Genomic DNA, 17,916 nt, shown 5'->3' on the forward strand with positions numbered 1-17,916 from the left:
CCTGAATGTTAATACTCGACTAGAAATGATTTAGAGTAGTGTTCCCTATATCATCTCACTATCGATTCAACCAATCGATTGATATAGGTAAGAACCTTCTACTCAAGGACGTTACTATACTTATTTTATCTGGCACTAATACAAATAAGCATAATAACCAAAAACTAAATGCCTTAATATATATACAAGAATATGATACAATGAGTCCTTACAATCATCAAATGATTGTCTCTAGGGCTCTAACTAACAATCTCCCACTAGCACTAGTGCCAATCAGTATAGGCTCCACTACAACAAAATCCCTCATAGACATCAGTGGAACAACAACAGTTTTAAGTAAAAACCGATGTCTTTGAGTATTTTACACCAGTTTTTCCAAAAACCGATGTCTATGAGCGCTGAATTTCGCTCATAGACATCGGTTTTTTAGCCGATGTCTATGAGCGCCTTTTTTTTCGTTAATAGACACCGCTTTTAACAACGGTTTTTAAAACCCGATGTCTATGATAAATAAAATAATTTAATTTTTCCATCCATACTTAGCCAAAATTTACAACACTTCCCTCCAAACCTAAACATATATCGCGCCATCCTTCCCCTTGCTAGATCGACGCCCCCTTCCTCTCCGATGAAGATCAACACACGACTCCCTTGTGAGGTATGTGGAAAACGACCACATCCATATCCTCTTTCCCCTTCTCTTCTCCTCTCCCTTCCGTCTTTGCCCTCTCGCGGGTTGCTCCATCTCTTAGGGTTTCTTCTCCTCATGCTTTTTGGTTTCTGGTTTCTCCGTCTTTTTTGTGGCAGTGATCACTTTTGGATTCTGCTTGCTTTGGGGATTCCCTTATCATCAGGGAAGGTTCTGTCGGCCCTAGCGACTTTTAGAGTGTTGCAAGAGCCCATCTACAACCTGCCTGACACAATATCCATGATCATCCAGACCAAGGTTTCTCTTGATCGAATTGCTTCATTCTTACGCCTCGAAGAGTTGCACTCTGATATTTCAGAGAGGCTTCCAAGTGGCACATCGGAGATTGCAGTGGAAGTGGTAAATGGAACCTTCTCGTGGAATCACTCTTCGGATTCTCCAACCTTGAATGATTTGAACTTCAAGGTGCTCCGTGGCATGAAAGTTGCTGTTTGTGGCACTGTTGGTTCTGGGAAATCAAGCTTGTTGTCTAGCCTGTTAGGCGAGGTGCCAAAGATCTCTGGAAGTGTTAGGCTCTGTGGCACAACTGCATATGTACCACAGTCGCCTTGGATACAGAGTGGTAAAATTCAAGATAACATTTTGTTCGGTAGGGAGATGGATCATGAGAAGTATGATAAGGTGCTTGAAGCTTGCTCATTGAAGAAAGACTTGGAGATCCTGGCATTGGGAGACCAAACAGTGATAGGAGAGCGGGGCATCAACTTAAGTGGGGGACAGAAGCAAAGGATTCAGATTGCCCGGGCTCTGTACCACGATGCTGATATTTTCTTGTTTGATGATCCTTTCAGTGCTGTGGATGCTCACACAGGAACCCATCTGTTTAAGGTACACATTTTTTTCGTAATCTATTATGGTTTGACGAACTTCTATAATGGTAATGCCTCACTCATAGGCTTTAGATTAATTTTTCTAGATTAAATTTAGACTCAATATTTTACACATTATGGTTGAATAATTTCCAACTATATCCACGTTTTTCTTTTAGCAAAAATAACTCTTTGCAACTTTTATTGAAGTTTGCACACTGTCAAGTAGGGAATTACGTGCCTGAGGTTGAAAGTCTTTCTCTTTAGATGAAAAAGCCTTTATCTAGCATAAGTGGGATGCATTGCTTCCTCCAACTTTAATGATCATATTGTACTTTTGTAAACTGATAGTGGAGCAATTGGCACGTATCAATTTAAAAGCTGGTTTACTATAATTTCTATCTTTTTTGTGTGTGACTGTGATCTAAAATAGGAAATCCAGTCTTTTATTAGCATAGAGATCATTAGCATGTTCATTCGAGAGTCATCTTTTTTCCCCTCATAATCTTCTGAATTGCAGGAATGCTTGCTTGGCCATCTAGCTTGAAAAACAGTAATATATGTCACCCATCAAGTGGAGTTCTTACCTTCAGCTGATCTTGTTTTGGTGAGTAATGTCCTTTTCTTTCTGTCTTCTTCTTGATTATTGCTTCATGTGATTGCTACATAGGCTTGTTAGGGAACATAACAAATGTTGCTTTCTAATCTGTAGTGCATGAAAGATGGAAGGGTTGTACAAGCAGGCAAGTACTATGACATGCTAATGTTAGGGACAGAATTCAGGGAATTGGTTACTGCCCACAAGGAAGCTTTAGCAGCACTCGACTCCATTGAGCTTGGCAGTGTTGCTCCCGATAACAATGCACAAGTTGGTAATAGTGACACAAAAATTGGTCTAGGATCTCCCAGCCATGGGGTCAACAACGATACACAAAATTGTTTGGCAGATGAAACATACAGCCAAAAGGGACAACTTTTCCAAGAAGAAGAGAGGGAGAAAGGCCGTGTTGGATTTTGGGTCTATTGGAAATACGTAACAATGGCTTATGGAGGAGCTCATCTAATTTTGTTGGCACAAGTTCTGTTACAAGTTTTTCAGATTGGAAGCAATTATTGGATGGCTTGGGCAGCTCCTGTCTCAGAAGATGAGCAACCTCCTGTTACTGGATCAATGCTCATCTATGTTTATGTTGCACTGGCTGTTGGCAGTTCCTTTTGTATACTTATGAGAGCTATGCTTCTTGTAACAGCTGGATACAAGACAGCAACACTTTTATTTAACAAGCTGCATAACTGCATTTTCCGTGCACCTATGTCGTTCTTTGATTCCACCCCAAGTGGTCGTATCCTTAATAGAGTATGTAATTTCATAAATCATCCTAGTAGTGTTTTGTTTGCCATGTGTAATAATACCTCATCACTCTTTTCACCTTTATTTTGCAGGCATCAACAGATCAAAATGCCGTTGATACCGATATTCCTACCCGAATTGGTGCAGTTGCATTTAATTTCATTCAACTCGTTGGAATAGTTGCAGTTATGTCGCAAGTTGCATGACAAGTATTCATTGTCTTTATTCCTGTGATTGCCACCTGCCTTTGGTATCAGGTACTTGTTTCCCCAATTAAGGTTGTTTTCTTCTATTTGTTCTGTGATTTTAGTAGTTCAATCAAATGTTTCACAAAATTTACAATGGTCTAACACAGGACAACAAATGTCCAAAATCTGCCTAGAAATTTGACATTATGACAATTATATTGATTTATAGACTTCAAAGACAGACAAGAATATACAGCCAATCCAAAATAATTAAAACAATCAAGACTTGGCTTCTTGCTGATGATGTTGTTCAAGAACATGAACCTAGATTCTATTCCTCAACTTACTAAACCCATGTAACTTTTAGGAAAAGATAGGCATCTGAGGTTTCCATAACCTATTCCTAAACAAATATACCTTTCTGTTTTTGCTTTATTAATTGAACAGTTGCTCTAAAGTTGGCCCATGGTGAACACAATCTAAGATTTATAGTTGTTAAAATTGATTGGCTAACCATTTACCCCCTAAACTTTGAGTTGTTAGGAAAGTGACTGATTTGTTATATATAATATTTGACATTTCCTTTCATGTGTAGATGATTGTATTTCACTTGACTGATTCTAACTCACCATATGAATTGATTAGAGAAATTGTTTTTGACATTGGTAGAAATTGAAATGTATAGCTTCTACTGTAATATCATGTGAAATTTGATTGACTAACCATTTGTCCCAAAACTCAAGCTATTATGAAAGAAACCAATTATATTCTTATATTCATTACCTTTTTGTGTGCATCGGTAGGACCACGTATTTCTGCATGGCTTTGGTCTCTTGAAAATCAAACTATTTAATCCTCAAGGACTGCTATAGTCAGAAAGTGTGTTCTAGGACATGGGTGCTATTTTGTTGATCACTTGATTCTTTTCCTCTCTATACATTATGACACTTCTAGGCTAATAGACAAATGATAGCTTTAACAGAAACAAGAAATGGATGGAACTTGCGGAGCCCACTAGGTTCTTTTACGGTTTTGCTCCCAGTTCTTACGATTTGGATTATCTTTTTCCATCAGATTTAGGTTAATCACAACGATGACAATTTCAATAACTCTGATATGCTGTTATTTCCTCTCATTAATGTTCGCTTGCTGATCATGTATTTGCCCTTCTATTGTCAAAGAACTATTACATAGGTACAGCCCGAGAACTGTCTAGGTTGAATGTGTTTGCAAAGCTCCAATCATACAACATTACAAGGCAATTAAAGTGAGTAAAACCATGTGGTTGATCAGTCAGAAGATTGTACAAGAAGAATTGTATGTTCTTAACAGGTTCTGTTGCATGATGAATACGTGTGGGATGCTTCAACTGGACAGAAACAGTATACTGGACAGAAACAAAATTATATATTTCTAGTATTCCATTATTTCTATCTGTGAAGTTTTTCTTCTCAACTTCAACTGATGGTAAAATCAAAGCACTTGGTTCCAATGCAGTTTTTCTTCTGGATGCAGTTTACTAGCACTTGGTTCCAATGCAGTGCATAAACTCTGGCAGTGGCCGTGCGATGAACGAAATCCATCGGGCAAGGTCAGAAAGAAATAGTTGTAAGAAATTATCTATTTGCTATAAGCCTAGTGCTGATTGTTTGCTTTGCTTGTTCAGTCAACTGCATCTGTTGCTCCTCAGCTCTGTCAGCCACCAAATGGTATTCTTATGACCAATGAAAGGAGTGATAACAATCCAGAAGAAGCAACTGCTTGTATTGTTTTATCTAAGAATGACTCTTATACAACGTCTGCATCAGGTGGAAAAGTTTCTCTGTTAAATATGAGGACTTTTAAGGTGCGTAGCCATGAATTGATTTTACTCTTGCTACTAAAAATGGAGAAACCAAACCGACTAAACCGACTAAATCGAAACATATCTTTCAGGTTATAACCACTTTTATGCCAACCCCACCGGCAGCCACGTCTTTAGCATTTCATCCTGCAGATAATAACATGATTGCTGCTGGAATGGAAGATTCTAGTATTTTGATCTATAATATTCGGATTGATGAGGTTCATAATCTCGTGCTTTCTATTTGTCAAACTATGTCGATTCTTGATGCCTTCTATAGTTTGTATTGCTTTTGAAATTCAATAGGTAACTTCCTCTTTTGCATTACTTTGAAATCATTGTCTATAATGTCACTTTCTTTCAGATATTTTGAAGGTAAATGGATGTATTCAGGAACTCCAACTAAACAGTTCAGGTATTGGAGATGAGGTTGTTTAATTTTACGTGTTGCAAGTTCCGGTTGTTTGTTTCTTGAGGAAGAAAATGATTCTTGATTCTGGTAAAGTCTGAATGCTAAATATGTTATGTAGGGTGCAAGGGTTATTGCAGATATGCTAAAAGAAAATCAAACTTTACGTGTACTGGAACTTAACAATAATATGATTGAATATTCTGTATGACCTTATTCTTGGGCAATCTTTCATGTTTTTTTATGAAATTCTTAGAGCTTTTACACTTTGTTTCTGGTGTCCTTACTCCTTACACCTTATTTCCATGTGAAATTTTATAGGGTTTTGCAAGTCTTGCTGGAGCACTAGTTGAGAATAAAGCAATTCGATCTATACATCTCAAGCTAATAAGACTTACACACACTTAGATTCTCTATCCATGCAGTTCTTTCTTGCAGATTTAATTTCTTCATCAGATCTGTTGGCTTTCCAGTATTTATTGATTGTACTACTTCTCAGCAATTATGTAAAACTATATTTCTTCTTGTTTAGGAAAAATAACACTTCTAGATATTGGCAACAATGAGATAGGTCCCAAAGGCGCCTTTAGCATCGCTGAGTTTGTTAAGAAAACTAAGTCCTTGCTACGGCTGAATCTTTACATGAATGACATTGGCGATGCGGTGTGGTTATTGACTATTGTTGCTTTATGCTCTGTTGCTTCACTTTTGAAACATAAATTATCATCTAAGGTGCATATATATATCTCATTGGAAATCATATAAATGAATTGATGTTATTCATCTTTATTGCTGTTGAGGAATTTATTTACTTTCCATGTACTCTTAGTGATAAAAATGAATTTATTATTTGCAAACTAAAAGTGAATTTATTTACTTTTCATGTACTCTTAGTGGTAAACAGTTATGCCATTTGGGCCGACTACTAATGAATTGAATTTGAAAGATTAAATTGCTGTTTATGTAGTTAGATTAAAAATTTTGGTTTGGATTATATTAAGTTCCCAGGAATGATAGATCTATCAATATATGATGTGGTTGAGATAAATGATGAATGTTTTTCTTTTTAAGCATTCCAATTAATCATCTTATTACTTGGTGCTCTTACTACTTTTTCAACTATGATTTTTAGTCTTGGTTTACTAATATATTATTTATGTGTTTTTACAGTTTACAAATCTCAAGTACTCTAGAGTTGAAATTGATGAAGTGCGGTTCGAGTGGGCTGAATGCATGCTAGATTACATTTGAAGTGCGGTTCTACCTTGATGTGTTATTAAAAGAATGTTCTACCTTGATTTTGATATCTATTAGCTAGCTTTTGATGTAAAAAGAATGTTTGGGTATTTTTTTGGATATTGTTGTAAGAAGATTATTTATATAATTTATGAATATTTGTGTATTTTATGGATATTATTGAATGAAGAATATTGGATAATTTGTGAATATTTGTGTATTTTTTTTATTATTGTCGGTCTTTCATTGTTTCGAAAATCAAATTTGTGTTGTTAAAAAATATACATATTACATCGGTTTTCCACCGTTGCAAAACCGGTGTTATTAACTAATATTACATCGGTCATTTGTCGCTGCCAAAACTGGTGTTATTAACATACAATATTACATCGGTTTTACACCGTTGATGAAATGGTGTCGTTAAGTGATACTACACCGGTTAATAACCGATTCGAAGACTGGTGTCGTTAAGTGATATTACACCGGTTTTAACCCGATGTCTAAAATGACAGACTTTTAACATCGGCTTCATAGACATCGGTCAAAAATGAAATAGACACCGGTGGAAAACCGATGTCTATGAAGGTTTTTATTGTAGTGCTCTAAGGCCTAATGACCTAGTGTGACCATCATGCTTTCTCTGTGCCAAAGCCTTGGTCAAGGGATCTGCGATGTTAGCCTCTGTATGTACTCTGCAAATCTTCACATCTCCTCTATCGATAATCTCTCGAATGAGATGGAAGCGTCGTAGTATGTGCTTGGTCCGCTGGTGTGAGCGAGGTTCCTTCGCCTGTGCTATAGCTCCATTGTTGTCACAATAGAGCTCAACTGGTCGGCGATGCCAGAACCACCCCAAGTTCGATGATGAACTCATGGATCCAACCGCCTCCTTCTTGCCTCGATGCGAATATACTCACGTTGTAGAATCACCATCGTATCCCGCTGAACTCTTCCACCGGACCACCATTAATGCAAAATCGAACCCATTGCGATCTAAAGTCATCCTCGGTCCGAAGCTAGCATCATCGTAACCCTTTATAACTAGCTCATCATTGCCTCCATATATCAAGAAATATTCTTTAGTCCTTCTTAAGTACTTAAGAATATTCTTGACCGCTATCCAGTGACTTTCACCTGGATCTGCTCGTCACGCTCAAAGCATACGAGACATCGGGTCGAGTACATAGCATGGCGTATGATCCTATGGCCGAGGCATAAGGGATCCGATCCACGCGGTCTCTCCTCTCTAGAAGAGGGACCTTGAGTCTTCGAAGACTCACGCCATGACATCGGCGTAAATCCTTCTTGGAGTTCTGTATGGCAAACCAAGGAGTACCTTATCAATGTGTCTGACTTTGGCCAAGCAATCTCTTAGATCTATCTCTATAGATCTGTATCCTAGAATGCGGATGCTTCACCTAAGTCCTTCATTGAGAAGCAACTCCCTAGCCAAGTCTCCAGACTGAAGCATAGGGATGTCCTTCCCAATGAGTAGTATGTCATCCACATACAATATGAGGAAGACAACTATGTCCCCTACAACCTTCTTGTAGACACAATGCTCATCTTCATTCTTGATGAAACCAAACTGTTTGATTGCATCATCGAATCGAAGATTCCACCGAGAAGCTTGCTTTAGTCCATAAATGGACCTATACCATACTCTACTAGTATGATGTGGATCTACAAAACCCTCAGGTTGTGTCATGTACACATCCTCGAGTAGGTTTCAATTCAGAAACGCGGTTTTGACATTCATCTGCCATATCTCATAATCGTGGTAGGTCGCAATAGTAAGCATGATCCGAATGGACTTAAACATCGCTACTGGAGAAAAGGTTTCATCATAGTCAATACCATGAATCTGCTTGAAACCTTTAGCTACCAAGCGACCCTTATAGATAAGTCCATCCATGTCAGTCTTTCTCTTAAAGACCCACTTACACCCAATGGGTTTTACCCCTTCAGGTGGATCAACCAAAGTCCATACTTGGTTGGTGTACATGGATTCCATCTCGGATCTCATGGCCTCTAGTCATTTCTCGGAATCTGGTCTCATCGCAGCTTCCTGATAGGTGGTAGGCTCATCATCTATGAGCACAATGTCATCATGGTCAAACAAGAGAAAAGTATCTCAAGGTGACCGCCCCTATATGGGTGTTTTATCTGTAGGCGGTTGTTGTTCCTCAACTCTTTGTGGAACAACATCATCCACAACACTTTGTGGTTCCAGCTCAACTTCCATCAGTGTTATTATTCGCATCTTGAACTTCTTCAAGATCGAACATGCTCCCACTAGTCTTTCTAGAAACAAAATCCTTTCTAGAAAGACCCAGTCTTAGCCACAACTATCTGGGAATGTAGAAGTAATATCCTTAGTTTCCTTGGGATATCCGGTGAAATAGCATTTGTCGGATTGGGTCCTAATTTGTCCGAGACTTGACGTCGAACGTAAGCCTCACAACCCCAAATCCTTATGAAAGACACCTGGGCATCTCTCCTATATGGTGTCTTTATCACGGCCTTTGATGGAACTCGGTTGAGTATAAAAACTGCCGTGTCTAGAGCTTAACCCCAAAGGTATGTCGGAAGATCTGTGTGACTCATCATAGATCGTACCATATCTAATAGGGTACGATTCCTCCTTTCGGATACACCATTCCACTGCGGTGTTCTAGGAGGAGTGAGTTGGGGTAGAATCCCACACTCAGTTAAATAGTCACGAAACTCATGGCTTAAGTATTCACCACCTCGATCTGATCGAAATATCTTAATACTCTTGCCAAGCTGGTTCTGTACTTCATTCTTGAATTCTTTGAACTTTTCAAAGGATCTGATTATATGTCATCAAGTACACATAACCATATCTCCTGAAGTCAGTGAATGTGATGAAGTATCTATAACCGCTTCTAGCAATGACATTGAAAGGGCCACATACATCACTATGTATGAGTCCTAACAAATCGATCGCTCTCTCTCCACTAAAGGGAGTCTTGGTCATCTTGCCTCGTAGGCATGACTCGCATATCTCATATGATTCAAAATCAAATGAGTCCAGCAAACCATCCTTATGGAGCTGGGATAAGCGCTTGTCATTTATATGACCTAAGCGACAGTGCCAGAGATAGGTGTGGTTCATATCGTTCGATTTGAACCTCTTGGTACTAACGTTATAGATAGAGCTCTCAAGGTCTAGAATATAGAGTCCGTTCATCAGAGGTGCATTACAATAGAACATATCGTTTAAATAGATAGAACAACATTTGTTCTTTATTATAAACGAGAATCCTTTCTTGTCTAAACAAGAAACTGATATAATGTTCTTAGTCAATGCAGGCACATAACAACAATCGTCTAACTCTAGTATAAGCCCAGAGGGCAGAGATAGAAAATAAGTCCCTACAAAGAATGACGAAGTCAGCTCCATTGCCTACTCGTAGGTCCACCTCGCCCTTTGTCAATGCTCTGCTATTTCTCAGCGCCTGCACATCAGTACAAATGTGAGAAGCACATCCAGTATCTAATACTCATGATGTAGAAATAGATAGATTGACTTCTATAACATATATACCTGAAGTGGAAGTCTCACTTCGCTTCTTCTTAAGATCCTCCAAGTATACCTTGCAGTTCCTCTTCCAGTGCCCGGTCTGACCGCAGTGGAAGCAGGTAGCATCCTTAGCGACCCCTCCTTTAGGCTTCAGTGCCTTGCCTTTGCCCTTGGTTTGGGACTTTCCCTTACCTTTGGGCTTGCCCTTGCCCTTGTGCTGAATGGGCTTAACCTTCTTAAGGTTAATCTCGTAGTTCGTAACATACTAAGTAGCTCGGCAGTGGCTTATCAATCTCGTTCATGTTATAGTTGAGAACGAATTGACTATAGCTATCCGACAAGGACTGCAAGATCAAGTCAGTGGCCAGCTCTTGGCCAAGTGGATCTTGAGTACATAAGGACCTACGGGAGCCCCGTCTGACATCTTGCACTGAAACAGTGCCTTAGAGATCTCAAATCTCTCATGCCTCGCTTGTCCCTGATATAGTTGGCGAAGATGCTCAACCATATCGTAAGCGCCCATCAACTCGTGTTGCTTCTGAAGCTCAGAGTTCATGGTCGCGAGCATTAGACAGGACACATCTAATGCGTCGTCTTGATGCTTCTTGTAAGCATCTTTGTCTGCTCGCGGGGCATTGGCAGGAGGAGCCTCCGGAATGGGCTGCTCCAAAACGTACAGTTTACGTTCCTGGGTGAGAACTATTCTCAAGTTCTTGTACCAGTCCAGGAAATTCGCTCCGTTGAGCTTGTCCTTCTCAAGGACAGATCGCAGGGAGAAGGAATTCGTGTTCGACGTCATGGTTATCTACAACAGAAAATTTGTAGAATTAAATATCATATTCTTTTAAAATAATTTAATTAGGTCTTTAATTAAATGATGCTCCCACTGAATTCTATAATTCTTGTGGGACAAGATCCACATCATACTAACCCTTGAGTTAGCTTTGGCTAATACGCCCAAGGCTTAGCATGATCGGTAGGTAACGATTACCAATTACATCTCTATGCAACTCTTGTTTATAGAATCAATATCCGCATTTATATTAAAACTCGAGTTAGCTTTGGTTAATACGCCCGAGAGTTAATATAGATGTGATTTTGACCTATCTTTTCCAACCGTTGGAATAATGCCTATAGTTGACTCGATCTAACCGAGTAACTAGGAATACTCAATCTAATTGAGTTTGTATTCACCCATGCGTTGATAGGAGGGACCAAGATTGTCCCTCCGTACCCTACCAAGATAATATGTATTGCTCTGCTTTGGCAGATTCAACAATACATGTGATCGAGGTAGTGATAGGTATCATGGCACGGTTAGGCATTAGAGTTGAGTCGATTGAGATCTAATCTAATCGAAAAGGATGCATCTTGTGCACGACTTAGATCTAATCTAATCGCAAGGGTGCATCATGTGCACGACTTAGATCTAATCTAATCGTAAGGCACTAATTAATTAACTACTTATTAAATATGCATCACATACACAAGTAATTAATTAATCTATTTGTGATTTAGTCATGGCCTTACTACGATCTTCTCAAGCCAATGAGAAGATCGAATGGTCAACCTAGGGTCAACAGCTTCTCCAAGCTCCTCCCTTTGACCACCTTGTGTTGCTCGTGCCCACCTCGGAACTCCGTCTCGTGTGGACCCTCCACCGCTCCAATTTGTACATTATAATTTGAAACTCGAGTTACATTCGAGTCTAAATCTAATTTACAACCAGAATATATGAGAAAGGCACGACGCGCAGGTCGCGGAAAAAAAAATAAAAACATACAACACGCGTAAACACATAACGGCACGCAGGCCGTATTATGAATTACAACACAATCCAATCATATTGGGTTTTTGGGCCATGACTATCACAAAATTAATATATAATTCAAAATTATATATTTTCATAATTTTCTATAATTTTAAAATTAATTTTTACAATTTTTACGAGTAAAATTTCCCGACGGTCCCGTTTAGCGGCTTCGGGCGCAATCGCGGAACGGATCCCCTTGCGGGGCCAGGGGCAGCGCCCCTACCCGCGATCTAACCATCGCGAGGGTTCCTTTGCGATCCAACAGCACCTAAACCCGCTGTCCCAAAATGATTTGGGCCGAGACATTGCCGTTTCGGAAAAATCTTCCCGGCGGGTTCGTTTTTTAGCGATTTTGGGTGCAATCGCGGAGCAAATCCCCTTGCGGGGTTAGGGGCAGTACCCCTACCCACGATCTAACCATCACGAGTTGCTCCTAAGCAATCTAATAGCACCCAAGCCCCCTGTCCCAAAAAATTTTGGGGCGAAACGAAGCCGTTTTGGAAAAATCTTTCCGGTAGCCGAAGCCTACAAGCGACTAAACACTTGTGCTTCGATTACTCGAGAAAAATACTCATAAAAATCCAAAAATCATAATTTTACAGAAAATTACAGAAACTTTAGTTTTCATAAAACCAAAAATTAAAACTCGTACAAGCCTTGCACGTGGCTCTGATACTACTGTTGGGTTCTTCGGGCCGCGAAAACCGCTTTTCGCGTCGCGGAAACCCAGAATCACCCAAAGCCGTAGATCCGTGCAAGGAAAACCAAACGAAAATTACGAGTACGAGTTTCAAAACTTTAGATCTACTCCTAGATCTATGTGTTGAGAATTTTACCCTTGAAGCGTGCCCTCGCAAAATTCCCGCTCGTCCAAGGTACGTGTCGGATCTCCAAAGTATCAAGGTAGATACTTCTCTAGTGATATCCACAAGAACAAGGAGTGCTCTCTAGCACTCAAGGATGGAGAAGAGAGCCCCAAGTGTGCTAGCACTTTCTAGAGCTCTCGGATGGGATTGAAAAAGGGAGAAAAGAGAGAAAACAAGAAGACTCTCACATACTCAACTAGTAGTATCCTCTTCTTGTGTCCTTCACACTCTCTTTTCTTTTCTTGGATGAAACTCAACACCTTCTCCCCACCATGGAAGTCACGGCAACCACCAAGAGAAGCAAGCATCCAAGGAAGAAGAAGCAAGAATGAATGCAAATCAATTGCATTCACACACCATCAAGTGTGTGGTCGGCCACACAAATGTAACCCCCTCATTTAATGTGGCCGGCCACATTAAAAGGAATGGGTGTGTAACCTCCATGAGGTGGCACACTGATAACTATGATTTTACTGCATTATTTTGATTCATATATGCATGGTTTGATGTTGATTTCATAGGTTAAAATCATGGTTACATCACATTTTATGCATTGTGTGTATTTTTGGACTTAATTGCAAATTACTTTATTTTTATATTATTTGATGCTAATATTTGATTCTTATTTTGTAGGCATCAAAGGATCTTGAATTTGGATCTATTTGGACCGAAATTGGGCTCGAATCGGAGTTCAAACAAGAAGATCAAGCTTTGGAGCATTATGGGCCGTTCATCAAGAATAGGACAGATCTGGACCATCTGTTGAAGATCTGGCCGATCCAACTTAATGGGGAGCAGATCTAAGCTATTTATGAAGATCTGGAAGTTTTGATCCAGATCTGAGTTCATCCAGCCATTGATCTAGCCCGAATTAATTTGGGCCGTTCAATGAAGACTGGGCCGATCTGGGCCATCCAGTGATGATCTGATCGATCCGACCTACGGGAGGGTAGATCCAGACCCTAGAGCAAGATCAATACCTTCGGATCAGATTTTGGATGACTTTTTACCGTTGATTTAGCCCAGAATGATATCAGCCGTCCGATCATATCCAGATCTGTTTAAATGAGAAGCTACATTGTTCCAGCATCTTCGTCGATCTCCTCACACAGCTACGCGTCCCGCGGCGTTCATCTCCGAGATTCCGGCCCCTTTCCTTCTCCAATCGTTCTCTCAAGTTTCAACCTCGGTGGATAACCTCTACAGCAGTTCATCCCGATTCTCTGGAGCCTCCGGTGGGTGTTTCCGCCGGTGGAAGTCTTCTCTCGGCATGCCCCTGTTTCCGCTAGATTTGGAGGTGTTCTTCCAAATCTGAGTGCCGATTCTCATCAGAAGCGTTCGGCGGTGGTCCTCCGACGTTGCTGAGCCTCATCCATCCACAATCTTCAATCCACAGTCTCCATCCAGATTCCGAGACCAGATTTCCATATTTTCGGCACTTGAGTGGGTTTTGGGATGTTCTTAGCTCACCGGGGGTGGTCCGTCGGCGTTCTTGAGCAATCCTGGAACTGATACGCTGTAGAGATGCTCCACTGAGGTCCAAAGTTGGGTGGTCTCGACTTTGGCACTCTTGTGTGACGGCAAGAGTGTGAAACTTGTATGGATTGGTTGTGAGTTGGATTGGTTAGGATTTATTTTGTTTTATTAGTGTTTTATTAGTGTTCTTATCATTGCAATTTAGCATTTCTTTGTTTTGTTGAAGTTTAATTCATGTTTGGAAGTTGTTTAATTCTTGTTTGATGCTTATTTAATTGTTTAGTGTTTAAGTTCTAAGTTAGGGTTTAAATTCTGCTTAGATTAGGTTTTATTTCTGTCTTGTTATTTCATATTTAGTTTAAGTGTGTTGATGGATTTATCACAACGTAGTGTGACAATGCGTAATGATTTGTTCATTGGCACATAGTTAGGTTTTAGTTATGCTTTAGATTAATTTCTTTACCGCTGTACTTTTCATTTGTTAGATTTAAATTCAAGTTTAATTCCCCCCAATTCCATTTTTATATCGAAAACCCCAAAAATAAGAATAAAAATACGATCCTAAGATTACATCATATTGTTGGTTCCTCGAGAGCGATCCTGGGCTCGTTACTACGACATTATTGTTTAATTAAGGGGTTCAGTGGAAAATACATTTTATTAATTTGATAAGCCTATTTGTGACATTTAATATAGATTTTAGGCTACATCAAATTTTGGCGCCGTTGCCGGGGACAATATGCAATGTTTAGTAATTTTAGGATTATTTTGATTGATTTCATGTTTATATATCCATGTGTTGATTTTATTTGTTCCTGAGTCTTCTGATTTTATTTGTTAGTGTTTCAGTGTAAGAACAGGAAATTCTTGTGACCATGGATCCATATTATCCGTATTTTGGAGATGGGATGGAGAATCATTATTATCAGCCTCAGACTGGGATTTATGCGCCTGAATATCAGTATGAGGATGCACAAGAACAAATTGAAGAATCAATGTGGAAATGTAATGAGGTTATGCAACAAATGAGAGAGCATCAAGAGCAACAATTTGCAAGGATACAGAACATACAGAGTTAGTTAGATCAAATTGCATCATCCATCAACCAGTTACAAAAACAAAGAGCCAATGAAGAGATGGATTATGGAGATCTTGTCAGGCCTGACACTACTTCTATTTCTTCACAAGAATTTTCTAATATTATTTGTGATGATGATGTAGTTGTTCAAATTTCTGAATCTACTGATGATGTTGCTTTAGATGTTGTTGAAGATGCAGGTATTGTTGCAGAAGATGATTTAAGTGTCGGGGAATGCTTACTGGAAGCATTACCTCAAGAATCACCAAGAATGGAGGATGTAAGTGTAGGGGCTTGTGCTATGGAGCCAAGCACCCAAGAATCACTACATGAAGTTGAACATTTGCCAGAACTGGAGTTTGAGCATTTATTTGAGGAGAAAGAGGTAACAAACACCACTCCAGGTACCTTTCAAGATGACAAGGTGAGTATTTTGTGTAATTTTTCAGAGAATTTTATAGAGGTACCATTTGTTGATTTTATTAGTTGTGATTCATTTCTTGAAATATCTTTTACCCACACTAACATTCTCCTATTTTCTTTTTACCCCACATGTGTGTGGGAGGTGTTTTCTTTGATTGATGTTGTAGGAGAACATAAGCTTCCGGAGTGGGTGCTTAAACTGAACCGCCTTAGACCTCCAGAGAGAATTTTGAATGGAAAAAGGATGAATAAGAAGAATTTGAGCGGAACTTTGATTACTCCACTTCCGGGGTGGCTTCTTCTTCTAAACCTTCTTCAACCACCGGGAAATGAAAGGGGAGTTAGTTCCAATTTTGCTTGCTTTTGCATTTTAATTCATGCTTTGTGTCTAATAAGTTCTTGATACATTTCTTTAGTTCTATACTTTGCATTTGCACTTTATTTTTACATTTTGCATTTTATTTCCACATTTGCTTCCATACTTTGCATTTAATTGGTATACATAGCATGTCATTTGAATAAAATTCTCAATGAAATTTTCTAGTAATATTTTTAAGATGGTAAAAGTTGTTTTAAATTTGATCATCAACTTTAGGTCATTTGACATGATTGAATACTCTACTTACATGATATTGGTTAAAATGGTGGTGGATTCCATATTGATTAATTGAGTTTGATTGCATGAAAATACCTAGAGAGGACCACTTTAATCGTAATCACTATTATTTTCTCTTGTGTGGCATGCACTCATAGCAATTGAAACTCTAGAACTTGCTTAATTTCTTTTCAAAGTCACAATAGCATTTGTGTGCATGGTGATAAAGGATATTTGTCATTTTTGTTCCATCATATTTTCCATTTCCTTTTCCACAATTTTCTTAAAACATTCTTATCTAGCATTTTAACCCTTGATCACTTTGCCTTGCCTTCATTCCATTAGAATTTTTGGTTGAATTCTTGATGAGTTGGATTGACTAGATGAACAAAGATTGAAGTGTGGGGGAGGTGTTGAGTGTGAGTTTGTTAAATGGATGTATTTTCAAATTTTGTCCTTGTTGAAGGAAACCTTTCAGGATCCAAACTTGCATTTTTGAATTCAACTAGCTGTACAAATTGGTGATGTGTTTGTGAACAGTATGTTTATGAATTCAAGTTCTCAAGATTGAAGTGTCAAAATGCAAGAAGCAAGATGGAATTGTTGTAGAATTTGAGAATTGTAACTATTGGATGGTTGGAAAATCTGTACACAGCAGATTGGTTCAGAATTGGAAAGTAGTGTTGAATTTGAAATGCAATAGGAGAGTGAGTAAGGATTGTATTTGACTATTCTTTGGTTAATGGACTTGGCAGTGAGCTTGGAGTCAAGAGAATAGCAGTTGTAAGGAGGTTCAAAGAGCTGGAAGTTTGCAGAAATGCTGGGAATTTCAGAGAATTGAGCTGTTTTTTCTATTATCATTTCGCATTGAAGAATATTTGAATGGTATCAGTCAAGAACAAGAAACAAAGAAGTGAAACAGAATGGAAGCTGAATTTGCAGGTTGCAGAAGCTATGAGACTAAGTTGCAGTTGTGCTAAAGTTTATGAAGGTTGATGCTGTCCAAAATGTAAAAAAAAAAAAACACAGAAAAGAAAGTGAAATCAAAGAAGCATAATTCAGTATTTCTGAAGTCTGAAAAGCATGAGTTCTCTGAAATGAATCTGAATTCTTTAACTACAAATCTTTTGGCAGTCAAACCCCATTGAATCCTTGCTGAATTCCTTGCTGAAATGAGAATGTGCTTGCTGATTGTAGCTGAAAATTGTTGAATACAGAAATTTCATTAAACTGAAGAAAGAACCACAGAAAAATAGAAAAAAAAATTCTGCAGAAACTGCAAGAAAAAAAATATGAAAGTGGAGTATCAACATGGTTTATTTTGTGCCAATTACAATCTGTGGAGTACCATTTCTCTGTGCAGTTCTCTAAACATGAAGAAATTTAAGCAAGATTCTTATATCTCATTATCAAGTGGTGTTTACTTCTAGAAATGAAAGAGTAAGAAGAAAATCAGTAAAGGACTAAATCTGATTATGGAATCAGGAATTTAAGTTTGGAATTCGACAGAAATGCAGAATTGTATCAGTTTAGTGTGTCAAGCTTTGATCTATTTCTTGGATTTGGCTCTTCA

At 38.8% G+C, this 17,916-nt stretch overlaps 1 pseudogene; it reads left to right on the top strand.

Annotated features, from left to right (window-relative positions):
• The first annotated feature begins 604 nt into the window (after positions 1-604).
• On the top strand, positions 605-6,226 carry LOC122045679 (annotated as a pseudogene).
• Positions 6,227-17,916: the final 11,690 nt, after the last annotated feature.

Source organism: Zingiber officinale, chromosome 2B (assembly GCF_018446385.1).
Source record: "Zingiber officinale cultivar Zhangliang chromosome 2B, Zo_v1.1, whole genome shotgun sequence".
Classification (NCBI taxonomy): domain Eukaryota; kingdom Viridiplantae; phylum Streptophyta; class Magnoliopsida; order Zingiberales; family Zingiberaceae; genus Zingiber; species Zingiber officinale.